Below are 16,556 nucleotides of genomic sequence, written 5' to 3'. Positions count from 1 at the left end.
TATCTCTTTCAGGTTTTGTTTTAGTCTGTAACTGCTTGCCTGCCTGCCTGCCTGCCTAGTATAGGAACCACTTCGTATATTATAATGATTAAAGCATGATTGATTCATAAGTTAATAATAGTGAGATTCTTAGCTTCATGTTGTTAAAATCGATTTTCAATTCCTAAGATCATGTCATTTTACTGATTTCTAACTTAATGACTATACAATTGATCTCGTATTAAAATCGGTTGTTGGTAGAAGTGTAATAAAATCACTTGCCAAGGTCATAAAATTGGTGTAAGATTTATGGCCAAAAAGTTGAAGTTTGAGATTTACATTTTGCTTTTCAATCTAAAAGCCAAAAAAGAAAAAAAAAGAGTGAAAGGAAGATGCGGATTGATAATATTTAGCCTAACCCCCAACACATCCCTAATTTTAAAGCAAATGTGACATTGAAAATGGCACAAAAGACAATTGAAAGTCATTTAAAGTTTCAAAATGTTCGAATATCATGACTTCGACTTGGACGATGGAAAAATGAAATGATTTCACCTCACTGTAAATCACGAGGGATCGATTTAAAAAAAAATATATTTTATGGGTTATTTATAACTCATCGCCATTTTCTTTTCATGGGTAAGTGCTTTATTTTTGGTTGATTTTTTTTTTTTTTTTTGTAAGTTCAACTGAACAATATTTAGAGATATTGATGAGAAATAGTTACTTTTAAGGCTATATTTACGAGATTTCAAGATCCGATGACATGGATTCCCAACAATATCACACGAAAGAACGATTTTTGCTTACCTTATCGCGGGATTAGTGCACTCGAACTCTTGCCGAAGCAGGAATGCGCAAACACCACGTGTCGCAAAAGTAGAGAGAGATAGAAACGGCAGGGTAATGACTTCGGGAGACTTTGGAGCAAATGGAGGTGGAAGGCTTCAGTTAAGGGCAATTTCCTAGCAGCTCATCCGCTTTTTGCTATTCACAATTTTCTTAAAAGGTCCATTATGACAAGGAACTTCCCGGAAATATACATCTTGACCCTCGAAACACGCCTGCAGGACTAATTAAAGACTTACCTTGGAAATAAGCAATCCTAGTAATTGTTTTTTTTGTTTGTTTTTTTTTTTTTTTTTAATGTTTTACCCGTTCATGATTTTTGTGGTAGGTGAGCCTCTGTGATGAATGTGGATGGCAGGAGAATCAAAGGGACCTCCAAAGAGCCACAAGAGCTAAGACATCGGCTCTCTCTCTCTCTCTTTTTCATTGGTGGTTGAGGTGTATGCGACCTCAGATTTGAAGCGCACACAAATTTCTAAAGGTTGATATATTAAATTGAATGAACAATATTCAAAGGCTATAGTAAATTACGAGGAAAGTTTAAAGAAAAACACCGGACGGTGAATAAATCCATAATATATAATATATACCATGACCTCGTATCTTCATGGGATTTTATATATGTCTCATTTTTATTTTTTTTTTTGGTATATGGATAATCGACATGAAAGATGAATTCAAAAAAATAACAATGACTCTATTCTTTCTGCTATTGCATTCCTTCCATTGAACTGAATTCCAAATCAAGTGAATTCATAGGGACAACTGTCAAACACGCGATTGTAATGTATTTCATGAATTCATTCTCTCAAAATAACATAACAGTGATAATTTGAATTAAATGCAGGATATCAGAAAATGAAGTTTGGGGACAAACGTACAGTTTTATGGCAAAGTTGAGGAAGCAAAAAATGAAATTAAACCCCTATTATCTCCTCCACGCTGTCTCTGAGCAAAGTGTGAGGGAAGCTCTCAGCAAAGAAACATATAGTGTCAGAAAGGCTTTAAGAACATAAATTTCCGCGATTTTTAAAAGAAAATGAAACTCTAAATAGACAAATGAGAGCCGAGAAGAAAAGACTCAATGCCCCAGCATAAAACGATGCCCAAAAGACCACGGCTTAGCTGCAGCAGCAGCAGCAGCTCCAGGCCATATCTAAATGATCTAACATACCAAACCCCCTTGATCGCTGAAAATGCATTTAAAGCCCTTTGTTTGCCACAGCCTTATACACCAGGTCCCAGCCTACAGTGACAAAAATTGAATTAGCTTGCAATCAACATGTCTTGAATACTGATCAAAACTTGCCAGTTATGTACTATCGTCCTCGGGTTAAGGCTCTGGGGAAATGCATTAAACGTTTCCTCCCTGAAGTAACTTGAAAATCAATTTCACACTCTCTGCATACAAATGTGATGAGAAAAAGAAAAGAAAAGAAAAGAAAGCGGAGCAAAGATTAGGACGGCTGAATACTGCTTGGAACAAACGTCAGTGCTATTAGCACACGGCTTCACTTTCTAACTACCTACGAATCTTTTATGCATGCTCTTTCGCGTTGTTATGTTCCAACCTAAGAAAAGCTAACAACTGTGAGAATCCGCACATGAAAACAAGCACCGTAAGCCTCGACCGCAAAGAAACTAACTGTAATAAGCGATCACACAGATGGGAGACCACCACCACCACCAATCAACCAAGCGAAAAAGCATGCAGACAGAATTACGGTGACTTCATGATATCATTTACGCATTGAAAGCAACAAATCAATTTGTCACCCCAAGAACTCATACTTCCCCAAACTGTTTTCGCAAGTCCACCGAATACAAGGATCCGTCAACAAGCAAGCACAAAGATTCGATTCACAAGGAAACGAGCGAACAGAGACGAACAAACGATAAAAGATGCGAAAGAGACGGACCTGCGTGTGAGTTTCGCTCAGTTCCAGTGTCCCTGGAGTTTCTCTCCGGAGAAGACAGAACCTTCATTTATATAGCGCAGGTTGACATTTTTGACCTCATCGCTGGGCTTTTATATGGGCCGTGGTTCCCAAGCACAGGCCCAAACAATCTAGGCCACGATTTGTGTCGGCCCAAGATGTGAAGAAGGACGTTCTCTTCTTGGCATATCGACGTGTGTTTAGGTCTCCTTCCTAAGTGAGTCTTTAATAGATGAGGATAAGTCAAAACGATGTACCTTTCAATATATAAGTGATTGGCACAGATTTAAAAGTTTTTGCGCCGCCAAATATGAATAGTTCGGGCTTAAGAAGGAATTGCTTGTCCAAGCATGCCCATTTTAGCCTTTAATTTGTGTAAATTTAGTTGGGCATAGTAGGTTGCCGGACCTATGATCACCTCTAAAAGAGATTAAGAACTTATCAAGTGCGTGCTGTTTAATACATACTTTTCATTGTGGTCAAATTATATTTTCCATGGAAAAGAATGTAAATTCCAACAACTCATGAGCAATGATACCTTTGAATTAGGATAAATATCCTATTACCTATCTAGAGTTAGTGAATTCTCATTCGTTCGACATAAAATAGCATGCATGACCATTTATACCAGTAATTTCCCCATCTAATTAATAATTTTCAATTCAAAATTGCAACAAATTTTTGTGGTGAGTGAATTATTTGTCTTGCCTTTAATTTCATACATTAAGTAACTTAATATATATAATATATTTTGAAGTGACTTTCGATACAAATGATTATTTATGTGAATGACTTTTTACCTGATACATTAAGCATTTTAATGATATAACAAAAAACAGCTATTCGAATAAACCGGCTAAGAATTTGAATCCGTTTATGGGCACAAGATGCATGAGCCTAGAATCACCCTGCAAGCATTCACAAAGCTCATGTGGTCAGATCATCCATGTTCTATACCCAAAGTCATGCACACTTCTAAATTTGTTATGACTATCACAAAAGTGTAGTGCAGACGGTGGTTAGGATACATAAGCAAAGTCTAGAAAAGCTAAACTTTCGAGAATCTTATAAACTTATATCCCAACCAAAACGGAGGGTAGCATTTTACAAATTAGAACGGACAATATTGTTTAAAGAATCATTAGTCATAGCATCAATTGAGACCATTTATCTGATTCTATGTATATTGGTTTGTGACAAGATCAGCTTAGACCTTGCCTATTCAAGAGGCGTATGAAGTAATTTAGTCGTTGTAATGCCATTTTATTTAAATTAATGTAGTGGATATAGCATCTCTACTGCTCCACGATCGCTTTATAAACAATACATAAGTGAATATATATACAAATCAATATAGAAGATTATCATTACAATATCATTATTAATATTCTAATGTGTCATAAAGAAGGAATGCACAGCTTCTACTACACCTAGGCTACATTACGTATTAGCATTGAGCGGTCTATCTAGACATTTTACATCTGTAACCAGTACCCCGCACCCTAACTCCGCTAATCATGCCAAAGAGAGAAGGTTAAAGACGAGACAAAACTAAGCGAGATTTTTACCGTCAAATTCAAAGATATGGGGGCTACAGTGATTATTGAGAAGAATTTGCACATTCATGATACCTCATCTTTTTTTTTTTTTTTTTTTGGTCGGCATGATACCTCATCTGAAAAAGAGAAGATATGGCATGAACCACAAAGTAAGGTTTGCGGAGTAGGGGAAAACAGAGTCAAAGGGGCAATCAGGAATTACATGCCCTTCAAAGCGACGGAATCTCTCCCTCTCTCCCACACCTAGCCCCAAGCCCGTCCTTGATGTCCTTGATGTGGAATCTCTCTCTCTCTCTCTCTCTCTTCAAAAACTGATTTCCAACAATACATACGTTTTTTTCGCCGAGAAAGAAAGGAGAGAGGACTATACGTTATCCCCAGAGAGAATATGGATTTCCTCCACGCAGTCTCTGACCTAATGAACCCTCTAGCGTTGAAAAGGCTATGAGGATAACTGGTGAACTAGGAAATATGCTTGACAGAAAAGAGAACAAAGCTTTGGGAAAGTGTTTCACTGTATTGTTTTCTATATAACATTACAATGTACATTTATAATGTAAGAAAGGAAGAGTAAAATAAGAAAAAGAATAAAATAGGAAAAGCAATTTACATGAATATAATTTCCTATTTACTGTTCTAATCAAAAGATCTAATAGAATCAGAATTGTCTCTAAGATCTTCCAACACTGCTTGGATCGATTTTTTTTTTTTTTTAACGGGCGCAAACCCAATACATTTTCAGACGGTTTTCGTGGGTTGAGAGGCAGGAGCTCTTGACTTTATAGCAAAGGCACAAGCAAATTGCTATTTGATTTCTTCCAACTTATGGCTTTTAACATATGCATCTCTTCAACCCAAGAAAACTTGCGAATATCATCCAAACCAAAGTCTTTCCTCCAGACTCGTAATTTGCAAAGTGTATATTAATTAACATTTCGATGAAAACTACGACGTGGGTCTTAACTGTTTTTTTTCATGAACACGCTCAACTTTGCTCACATGTGTCTCAAACTATTTCGGCAACTTCAATTATCACCATTGCTGTGACGAGTCCACGCGAGATCCCTACTACTAGACAGACAAATTGTTCCTAGAGAAGGTGTGGGCGCCAACCACCCAGGCTCTAATCTTAGAAGAATGGGAAAAGTGTTAAAAAGTCTTAAACATTTTGCATTTGTGCCAATTAAGTCCTAAAAACATTTTTACGTTGTGCCAATTCAGTCGTTTCAGGTCAATTTTGGCCGGATTTTAATGACTAGATGCCGGGCAGCCGACGTGACCCAATCGGTGCTAACGTGGACAACTTTTAATAATAATATTTTAATATTTTTTTTATTTTATTTTTGATTTTTGTTTTTTATTTTTCCTTCTCCTCCATCTTCCTCCAACTGGTCGCCGGACCTCGGGGACCGGCAAGAGGCGATGGCCAGCGAGGTCGAGGTCGAGGTCGACTTTGTCGGCCATGGGCGAGGCTCGATCCTCGCTAGCCATGAGCAGGCTTGACCTCCCGCCAAATCCGGCGAGGGGGCGAGCCTCACCATCCAAGGCGAGGCTGCCCTCACAGCCACCGGGCGAGGTGGCCGGTGAGGTCAAGGTTGACCTCGTCGGCTGAGGAAGATGGAGGAGAAGGAAAAAATAAAATAAAAATAAAAAAATTCTAAAATATTAAAATATTATTGAAAGTTATCCCACGTCAACGCCCGATCGGCCACGTCGCCGACTAGCATCCGCTAGCAAAATCCGACCAAAATTGACCGGAAAAGACTGAATTGGCACAATGGAAAAATGTTTAAGACTGAATTGGCACCAAAAAGGTTTATGACTAAATTGACACAAATGCAAAAGGTTTAGGACTTTTTAAACACTTTTCCCCACTTTTTCCTCCATAAATTTCCCGATCGAAAGCACGTTAAGTTACAGTGATGTTCAGCAACATCGCTTTTCTCCTATTCACGACCGAAAGCACTTTAAAGTTAAACTTAACATCGAAATCTCTCCAAAGTGCGATTTATCCTCTAATACCGAAACCGCCAGGAAATGAGTTTTTGAGGGTGTCGACCGAGCGGAAGAAGGAAGAGGATATCATCGGGATACCCAAAAGCTTTACGAATCTTCCTATATCGGGATACCCAAAGCTTTACGAATCTTCCTATAAATACGGAACACTTTGCGACTTTCTTGGTCATAACATCCCCCCTTCTCTCTCTGATCTCTCTCTATTTCTCTCTCATTATTATCAGGGCCATCATTGTGCAGAGGTAGGGCCTGCATGGTAACATTTCTATTTCTCCCGATTTCTATTCTTTTGTTCCCTGGAACAAAAAAAGAACATAAATCTTCCTATAAATACAGAACACTTTGCGACTTTCTTGGTCATAACATCCCCCATTCTCTCTCCGATCTCTCTTCTGCTTCTCTCATTATTACCAGGGCCATCATTGTGCAGAGGTAGGGCCTGCATGGTAACGTTTCTATTTCTCCCGATTTCTATTCTTTTGTTCCCCGGAACAAAAAAAGAACAGAAATCTGTTTGGTAATGCTAACTTATTTTTCTATTCCTCAAATAGAAAAGTGTTTGGGAAATAGATTTGAAATAGAAACAAGAAAAAAAAAGTAGCTTCTTGTTCTCGGGAACAATTTATAGAAATAAGTTTTTTTTCTTTTGTTTTTCTTCCTTGTTTTTCTTCCTTGACGCCCGCCATTGCAGCCACCGCCGACCGCCCGCCAACCGTCGGCCACTTCTCACGCTGCCCGCGGCCACCGCCGGTAGTCGATCGTTAGCGACTACCGGGCGACGGTTGTCGCTGCCTGTAGCCCACCGGCCGTTGCCCACAACCCATTAGCTGATGACCGCCACCGTCCGCTGGCAGCTTGTCGTCGCACAATCGTCGCTTGCCGCCGCACAACCGTTGACCATCGTCAGGGGATTGCCACCGCAAGACCGCCACCCACAACTCACCGACCACCGCCCCACCTCGCAACCGGTGGGTTGTGGGCGGCAATCTTGCGATGGCGGCCGGTGGCAACAATCGACGGTCATGCGGCAATCGTGCAACGATTGGAGGCCGTGCGGTGGTTGTGCCACGGTCGTGGCCTGCCGCGGTCGTGCCACGGTCCTCGCCATCGTCATGCCGCACATCGTGCAACATCGTGCCGCGGTCGTGCAACGATTGTGCGATCGTGGCGACGGTCGTGTCGCAGTCGTAGCGATCATGCGATGGTCGTGCAGCGACGATCCGTGAGTAATTAGAAAAAAACAAATAAATACAAAAATTCATAAATTTTATCAAACACATTTATATTCTTTTTCTATTCTAAGAAAATAAATTTTATATAATTACCAAACACCTTATTTTACTCAGAAATTATTCCCGGAGTAGAAATAAAATAAAAACTATTTCTGAAAAGAAATAGTTCCCCATAATATAAACGTTGCCATGCGCACCCGTACTTGTCCGAACAAGAAATGGTCGCTCACCCTCCTTACCAAATTTTATCGCCTGCATCATCACCCAATAACTAGATCACGAGCCCCACCACAGCTTCGCTGAGCCCCATGGCACTAGCAAAGTGGTGGGCAATTCCGACTCCGTTGTATTAGACATCACCGATGGAACCACATGCACTTTGAATGCGCATGGAACCAGAAGAACAATGACTACCAGAAGCTCTCAGGATGGAATGTTTGACTCGTCCCAGGGCGCCCCACATCACCTAATAGTGGAACTGTTCGAGAGACAAGAGCTGGGGAAGGTGTTCCTGGAGTTCGCCGTTTCCATGACCACGGGGCTCCTCATAAGCCAGCACTAAGGATTGAGCCATCTACAAGCCAGCGCGATTGTGCTTGCGCTCTGTGTTAGGTTCGTCACCTTGTGGAACAGCATGCTGCTAGATGGGATCTGCCCTTGAGTTGAAAGGGCGTTGAAGTATATCGGAGTAGGGATCATCTTGGTCGCCTTGTTCGGGTTGGTGAGCTCCTTTTTTCCGTCCAGCCTCGTGTGGGCGTGTTGGTTTTGTTGTGGCTTGTCAGGCCTTCCTTTTCTCCTGCCTCTTGTTCTTCCACCAGTAGTTAAGGAAGAGAGCAGCACAGTACCGCAAGTTCATGGTGTTGTTTAGCATGAACATGCATGTCATTCTGCGAAGCAGATGATGGTATCGTCACCACCGCGAAGTGACAAAGCCGTGGTGGACTGATAAAATATTGGGTTCACACGTGCTAACTCAACATATTACGAATACATGTCCTCGCTAGGTCACCATTATATCTCTCTCCTTTCTCTCCTCTCTTGCCTCTCAAGGGAAAAAAGACACGCGTTGTTTCTCTTTCTTCTTTGCCATTTCTCTTGAAGAATATAATCCCGAGTCCGATTAAGTCTTCATTCTTTCGTTATCTTACATCGAAGTCTCTGGCATTCTTTAGAATAGAACTTAGATAAGTTTTGTCAGCTTCAAAACGTCATAAGAGTTTTCTCCAACATTTTCTTCCGCCGGCCTCGTGGGGCGAGTTGGTCCGTGTTGTGGCTTATCGTGCCTGCCTTTCCTCCTGCGCCTTGTTCTTTGACGGCGTAAGCGAGTAGCACAGAATGTCCGCATCTAGGTACCGTTTAGCATGAACAACAATAGTTCACTTGGATTTCTCGGGCAGTACTCGATCCTAGTTGATGTAGAACAACAACAGTTCACTTGGTGGTTGGCGGTCGGTAGCGTGGCGGCAAGCGGCGGTTGTGCAGCGCAGCTGGGCGGCGGTCGTGCGGTGGTCGTGCGGCGGTCGTGCGGCGGTCGTGCGGTGGTTGTGTGGCGGTCATGCGGTGGAACATCGTAAGAGCAGGTGGTCCCACAAATCAAAGGTTGCATGATCTTCGAGATTACAAATGGGCTACAAAATTTGATTTACGCTTTTCCTTGATTTTCAAGATGTCACGGATTTCGCAGTCATGCGGTGGAACGTCCATAAGAGCAAGCGGTCCCACAAAATCAAAGAGGATTGCATGATCTTCGAGATCACAAATGGGCTACAAAATTTGATTTACACGTTTTCCTTGATTTTCGAGATGTCACGGATTTCAGACACCTTTTACTGATTTTCTAGTTGTGTTTTGATAACTTTCCATTTTATCAATATCTTTTCCTTAATTTTATTATTCGATTTTAGTTATTTAGTTATTTTCTAGATTGCGACCTCTCTATAAATAGGCGCCTAAGATATTGTAATCTACACTTCATTATTCAAAATAAATGCTATCTTTTGGAATCCTTTCCAAGCATAGCTTCTAGTAGAGCCTCTTGTCTCGTCCATGTCTAGTGTGTGTCGGGTTAAGGTTTGAGGTCTCTATGGCTTTGTGGTTAGTTCTAGTACTACTGTCCTATAAGCATTCCCCTTCTTGCTACGCGTTTTTTAAGGTAAGTATCTCACTACGTCAACAAACATGCATTCTCTAAATAAATCATTTCTAATGTTTTGTTCCTAGTTTGATCAAGTGGGAAATACTAAAAATATAATGTTAAGACTGATTTATGAAATTAAGTTACTATGATATGACATATTCTAATTAAGTTTTGAATATGGTCCACTAATTTAATGGCTCACTTACACTTTTAGCATAGTTAACACACCAATTTTTTATAAACCAATCTTTATATAAATAGTATCATTGCTAAATCGATCAAAATAGCTCCTATGCGTGTTAGGTTGCTTGTAAGGTATTATTATGAAATCATATAATTGAGGATTTTTGGTACTTGTCACCCGTTATTTCATAATAAGAAAAATCTTTGTATTTTTTTCATAGGACATGAGAATCTTGCGGTAGCTGGTTGACTCAGAGAGAGAGAGAGAGAGAGAGAGAGAATGTTTTACCTACCTACGATTAATTTGTCTTTTATATATATATAAGGCAAGTGCTTATGAATAACCAATTATTTTTTTGAGTAATAATAACTTCGAATTAGGAGAAATACCTTTTTTCACATATCTATTGTTAGTAAGTTCTCAGTTTATAGCAATTTTCAACATAAAAATGGTATGCGTAACCATTTCTACTAGTAATATCCCTTATAATTAATATTTCTTAATTTAGAATAATAAATCTGTTGTGATGAGTAATTCATTCATCTTGCTAGTAATTTATACGCAACCGATAACTTTAAGTAACTTTTATATATGCCAAAGTGGCTTTTGATAGGACTAGTTATTTGTGTAAATAACTTTTCACCTGATTTCATAAGCATCCTGATGATCCAATTAAAATAAGCTATTTTTAAGTAAACTGGGCTAAGAATTAGAACACGTTTATGGGCATGAGATGAGAGAGCCTTGTATCCCCTTACACACATTTACGAAGCTCCATGTGATTAGATTATCCATACTTATATATAGAGACGCATGCTTTTAATTTTGTTTTGATTACCTCAAAAGTGCAGCAACACGATCAAAGTATGGAAAGGATGCACTTCTAAATCCCGGGCCAAAGTACAAAGCAACAATTCACGGATTGAAACGTATAGTGGAGTTCTAAGAATCTGACATTATATCTTTGTTCACCAAAAAAGAAAGGACCACACATTTTCTCAGAGAGAGAGAGAGAGAAGAGAGAGAGAGAGAGAGAGAGAGAGAGAGAGAGAGAGAGAGAGAGAGAGAGAGAGAGAGAGAGAGAGAGAATCCACACGAAGGAGAGCACACATTTCCTCCACGCAGTCTCTAAGGCAGTGAACTCACTTTCGGTGGAGGTGGGAAGAAGCCCTCAGCATGAAACATAGCGTCCAAAAGGCTTGAATGACAACTGTTGAAGTAGGAAGCATCCTTTCCATACTTTGCTATCAAGCACTCTTGACATTTTCCGACTTCAATTATACCTAATAGCTCTTACAATAATTAACTCTCACAATTTCTTGCAAAGTAATATCTAAATCTTACAAAAATTCACTACTCTTACTGCAAGATTTATTGACTTGAGCACAAGAAGCTCATCCCGGATCCTCTTCATGGATAAGACACATTTCTTATATAAAGAAGATTTGGAAATCACTCAAACTGCGCTCCCAATGGAAAGCTACTCAAATTAGAAAAAGATGTTCTATAGAGGCTTGAATTCAAAACGTATTTTCCACAGTTTCTGTGGCTTGAGATGCAGGAAGCTGTTGATTTTATAGCATGGGATCTTGCTAATTGTCAGGGCAACAAGCAAATTGCTATCTGTATTGCTCCAGCTTATGACTTTTAACATCTACATCTCTTCAACTCCAAGAAAACTCGTAAAAGTAAACTCGTGAATAGTCTTATCCGGGTCTCATCCGGACCTAAGTCTTTCTTCTAGAGACACACTTTGCAAGGTGTATATTAATGAACATCCTGATTAAGAAACTACGATGTGGGTCTTGACTTTATTTCATGAGCATGTTCGAACTTTTGCTTCCGATTCTTAAACTGAACCCGCAATTTTCATATCACTGTTGCAGCAGCGCATCCTCAGGCGAGATCCCTTTACCGAACCGACATCCTGTGACCATCGCGGGGATTAATCTTTAGGAGAATAGAGGGTTTGATGAATCCCAATATAGGGCCTTCATTTTTATTTTTTTAGGGAAAATAATAGCAAAACTTTTAACATGCGAAATATTTATGATTAATAACATCAAAAATCTAAATTGATATATTTGAAGCACAATTATTTCAAACTAATTTTCAAATTGTAAAATATATCAAACAGGTACACCCATGCTACATTTGCAGAGAACTAATTTTAACGTAGAAATAAACCAAAACCGATACACCATAAGTCTACCATCCATTCGTTTCCATTTGATATTCCCATCAAATTAATAATGTGCAACACAAGTGGCAAGCAAGTCGGACAATTGGCACGTGATGGTGAAATTTAACATAAATAGATTTCAGCATGACGTCGTTTTGGGGAAACCGTATCTTTAAAAAAAAAAAAAATGAAAGGAGATTTGAAAATATGTCAAAATCTACTAGTTATGTCCTAATAACTCCTCACGTTTTGAAAACTGTTAAAATCCTTAGTGTTCTTCAATTTTGCCCCAAGATTTTGATAGATGGACACGTATGTACTAGTTTGAGATTTTTTATGATATGTAAATTAATTTAAGGTAAATATAGCCTGTGTCTACCAGTATGAAATTTTCAATGACATGGAAATTAATTTGGGATAAATGTGATATGGGGCATCATTATATGATTTTTTAAACTCTAATTCTTTTTAAAAGAAAATCCTAATCATGAATAGAAACTCTCCCCAAACAGCATTTTCGACTTGGCAAAGTCCTGACCCCAAAAGGCTGAAATTTTCAAACGAATGCTGTCCTATCTGGGTGACGACGCCTTAATAGGCCGGATGGACTAAACTTGCACAATTGTAAAATGTTTAAGACTAAATTGGCTAAAAAAAGTTTATGACTGAATTTGCACAATTATAATAGGTTTAAGATTTTTTTGGTAATTCTCCGTCATTTTCAATATCACTTTTGCTTTAAAACCGGGATGTGGTTGATGGGAGGGTAAGGCCAAATATTATGCGCTTTTACATCTTCCTTTCACGCTTTTTATTTATTCCTTTTCGATTGAAAAGCGGAAAGTAACTCTCAAACTTTAATAATTTCACCATGAATCTTACACTGATTTTATGACCTTGGCAAGTGATTTTATTAGCCAACAACCGACTTTAGTACAAGATCCATTTGTATAGTGATTAAGTTTGAAATCGTAAAATGACATGATCTTAGGAATTGGAAATCAATATTAACAATATAAAGGTAAGAATCTCTCACTATTATTAACTTATGAGTCAATCATGCTTAAATCATAATAATATACGAAGTGATTCCTACGCTAGGCAAAAGGCGGTCAGGAAGGAAAATTATACACTCAAACAAACCAGAAGAGCCAGATACCTTGTAAAAAGCGGCAATGCCTCTTCCTTAAGCATATGTTCATTGTCACCTGAACAGCCGATCCCTGACCCAATTGAATCCTCACCTTCACGCGAAACAACGATCAAAACCCAAAAAGATGAATAAATCTGAGCGCTCAGCCATAAATTTGGAGCAACGGAGCGATCCCATTCTATTACACACTGAAATGCATTTTCAGCAATCAAGGTTTTTGGTATCTAGATCGTTTAGATGTGCCATGGTATCAAGTCTACATTGCAGAGCCCCTCGAAGGAATAAGCGATGCTTCCAAACAAAAACTTGTGATTGGTGATGAAGAGCAAACGATATAGCCTAGAGCCACTGCTGCTGCGGGGAAGCCAGTCTTTGGGCATTGAGTCTTTTCTTCTCGTTTCTTGTCCTTTGTCCATTTAAAGTTTCTTTTTTTAAATAAAAAATTGCAAGGGAACCCTTAAGTGACGATGAAGTTATATCTAAATTCGCTCCGTTCCAAGTGTCCCTGGAGTTTCTCTGCGGAGAAGACAAAACTTTCCCTTATATAGCCCAAATTGACATTTTTGACCTCGCCGCTGGGCTTTATATGGGCCGTGGTTCCCTACCACTTAGGCCCAAATAATCCACAGGCCACGATTTGTGTCGGCCCAAGATGTGAAGAAGGACGTTCTCTTCTTGGCATATCGACGTGTGTTTAGGTCTCCTTCCTAAGTTTCGACTTTCGAGCACTCATAATGCTCTAAGCATTTGCAAAAAGGGAGAGAGATAGAGACAGAGAGAGAATAAGTAATCTCATAACAAAGGAGTGAGTCTTTAATAGATGAGGATACATCAAAACAATGTACTTCAATATATAAGTGATTGGCACCGATTTAAAAGTTTTTTGCGTAGTTCAGGCTTAAGGAGGGAATTGCTTTTCCAAGCATGCCCATTTCAGCCTTTAAGTTGTGTAAGTCTAGTCGGGCATAGTAGACTATCAAACCCATAATCACCTCTAAAAGAGATTAAGTACTTTTCAAGTGCGTGCTATTTAATACATACTTTTCATTGTGGTCAAATTATTTTTTCATGGAAAAAAAGCATGTAAATTCCAACAACTCGTTAGTAGTGATACCTTTGAATTAGAATAAATATTCTCTTACCTATCTAGAGTTAGTGAATTCTCATTTGTTCGGCATAAAAATAGCATGCATGACCATTTATGCTGGTAATATCCCCATCTAATTAATAACTTTCAATTCATAATTGCAACAATTTTTTTGTGGTGAGTAAATTATTTGTCTTGCTATTAATTTCATACATTAATTAACTTAGTATATATAATATATTTTGAAGTGAATTTCGATACAAATGATTATTTATATGTAAATGACTTTTTACCCGATACAGTAAGCATTTTCATGATATAACAAAAATCAGCTATTTACAATAAACCAGGCTAAGAATTTTGAACCCAGCTCACGAACCGCTCTAATGGGCGAACGGCCAACCTTTGGAAAGAGCAAGGGCTGACTCCTCAATTCTCAATTCCTAGAAAGACCAGTCAGGCACTTAAGCTATGATAAAATGCCCTTTTTGTTTTCAAGGAATGGGAATGTATGGTTTGACTTGACTGACTCAGATAGCTAGGAAAGAAAGGGAAGCTGCATGAGGGTCTTGCTGTTGTGCTATGGGAAACACACCGGACTTGCCTGTCACTATAGCGTGGCCCGCTTCAATACCCTACAAGCATTCACAAAGCTCATGTGGTCGGATCATCCATGTTCTATACCAAAAGTGCGTTCTATACCAAAGTCATGCACGCTTCTAAATTTGTTCTCACTATCACAAAAGTGTAGCATAGACAGTGGTTAGTATACATATGCAAAGTCTAGAAAAGCTAAACTTTCGAGTATCTCAAGAACTTATTTCCCGACCAAAGCATAAGGTAACATTTTACGAATTAAAACAGATTGTTGTTTAAAGAATCAATGGTCATAGCATCAGTTGAAACCATTTAGCTGATTCTATGCATATTAGTTTGTGACAAGATCAACTTGGACCCCTGGCCATTTAAGAGACATCTGAAGTAATTTAGTCACAATAATGCCATTTTATTTAAATTTATGCGGTGGACATTGCCTCTATGCTGCTCGACGATCGCTCTACAAATTATACGTAAGTGAATATATACAAATAAATATAGAAAATTATCATTACACTATCATTATCAATATTCTTATTTGTCATAAAGAAGGAATGCACAGCTTCTACTACACCTAAGATGCATTACGTATTAGCATTGAGCGGTCTATCTAGACGTTTTACATATGTCACGAGTACCGAGCACCCTAGCTCCCAAATCACGCTAGAGAGAAATCTAAAGACGAGACAAAACTAAGCGAGCTTCTTACCATCAAATTCAAAGATGTGGGGGCTACAGTAATTATTGAGAAGTATTTGCACATACATGAGACCTCATCTGAAAAGGAGAAGAAATGGCATGAACCGCAAAGTGAGGTTTCCGAATTAGGGAAAAACACAGTCCAATCAAGCCCGTCCTTGATGTCCTTGACGTGGAATCTTTCTCCTTCTCTCTCTCTCTCTTCAAAAACTGATTTCCAACGATTCACACGTTTCCTTCACCGAAAGAGAAAGGAGAGGACCAAAGTCTTTCTTCTAGACTCGCCATTTGCAATTTGTATCGTTCCAACTCATGGCTTTTAATATCTCCTTCTCTTGAACCAAAGAAAACTCATATCCGAGTATCGTCTAAACCAAAGTCTTTCTTCTAGACTCGCCATTTGCAAAGTGTATTTTAATCAACATCACGATGAAAATTACGACGTGGGGTCTTAACTATATTTCAGGAACATGTTCAATTTTTGCTTGCCGGTGTCTTAAACTAAATCCACAATTTTAATTATCACTAATATTGAGATGCATCCTCTCGTCTGATCTCTATACCAAACTAACATAAAGTGCTTCGAGAAGGTGCGGGCGCCATGTCCTGTGACCATCCCGGGCTTTAATCTTATAGGAATGGAGGGTTGGATGAATCGCAAACTAGGGCCTTGAATTTATTTTTAGGGAAAATAGTAGCAAAATTTTTACCATGCGAAGTATTTATCATTAGAAACTTCAAATTGATACATTCCTAACACATTTATTTAAAACTAATTTTCTTGTAATAAAAAAATTCAAACAAATACACCATGTCACATTTATTGCAAACCGACTTTCTAGTCACAAAAATTCTAAATTAATACACATATGACAAATCTACCATCATTTAACTTCCATCCAAGAGAATATCCCTTTAAATTGCCGACGCGGAACATATGTGGCA

This window comes from Eucalyptus grandis, chromosome 7 (genome assembly GCF_016545825.1).
Source record: "Eucalyptus grandis isolate ANBG69807.140 chromosome 7, ASM1654582v1, whole genome shotgun sequence".
Taxonomy (NCBI): Eukaryota; Viridiplantae; Streptophyta; class Magnoliopsida; order Myrtales; family Myrtaceae; genus Eucalyptus; species Eucalyptus grandis.
The sequence above is the reverse complement of the archived record's forward strand: the minus strand, read 5'-3'. Positions refer to the sequence as shown.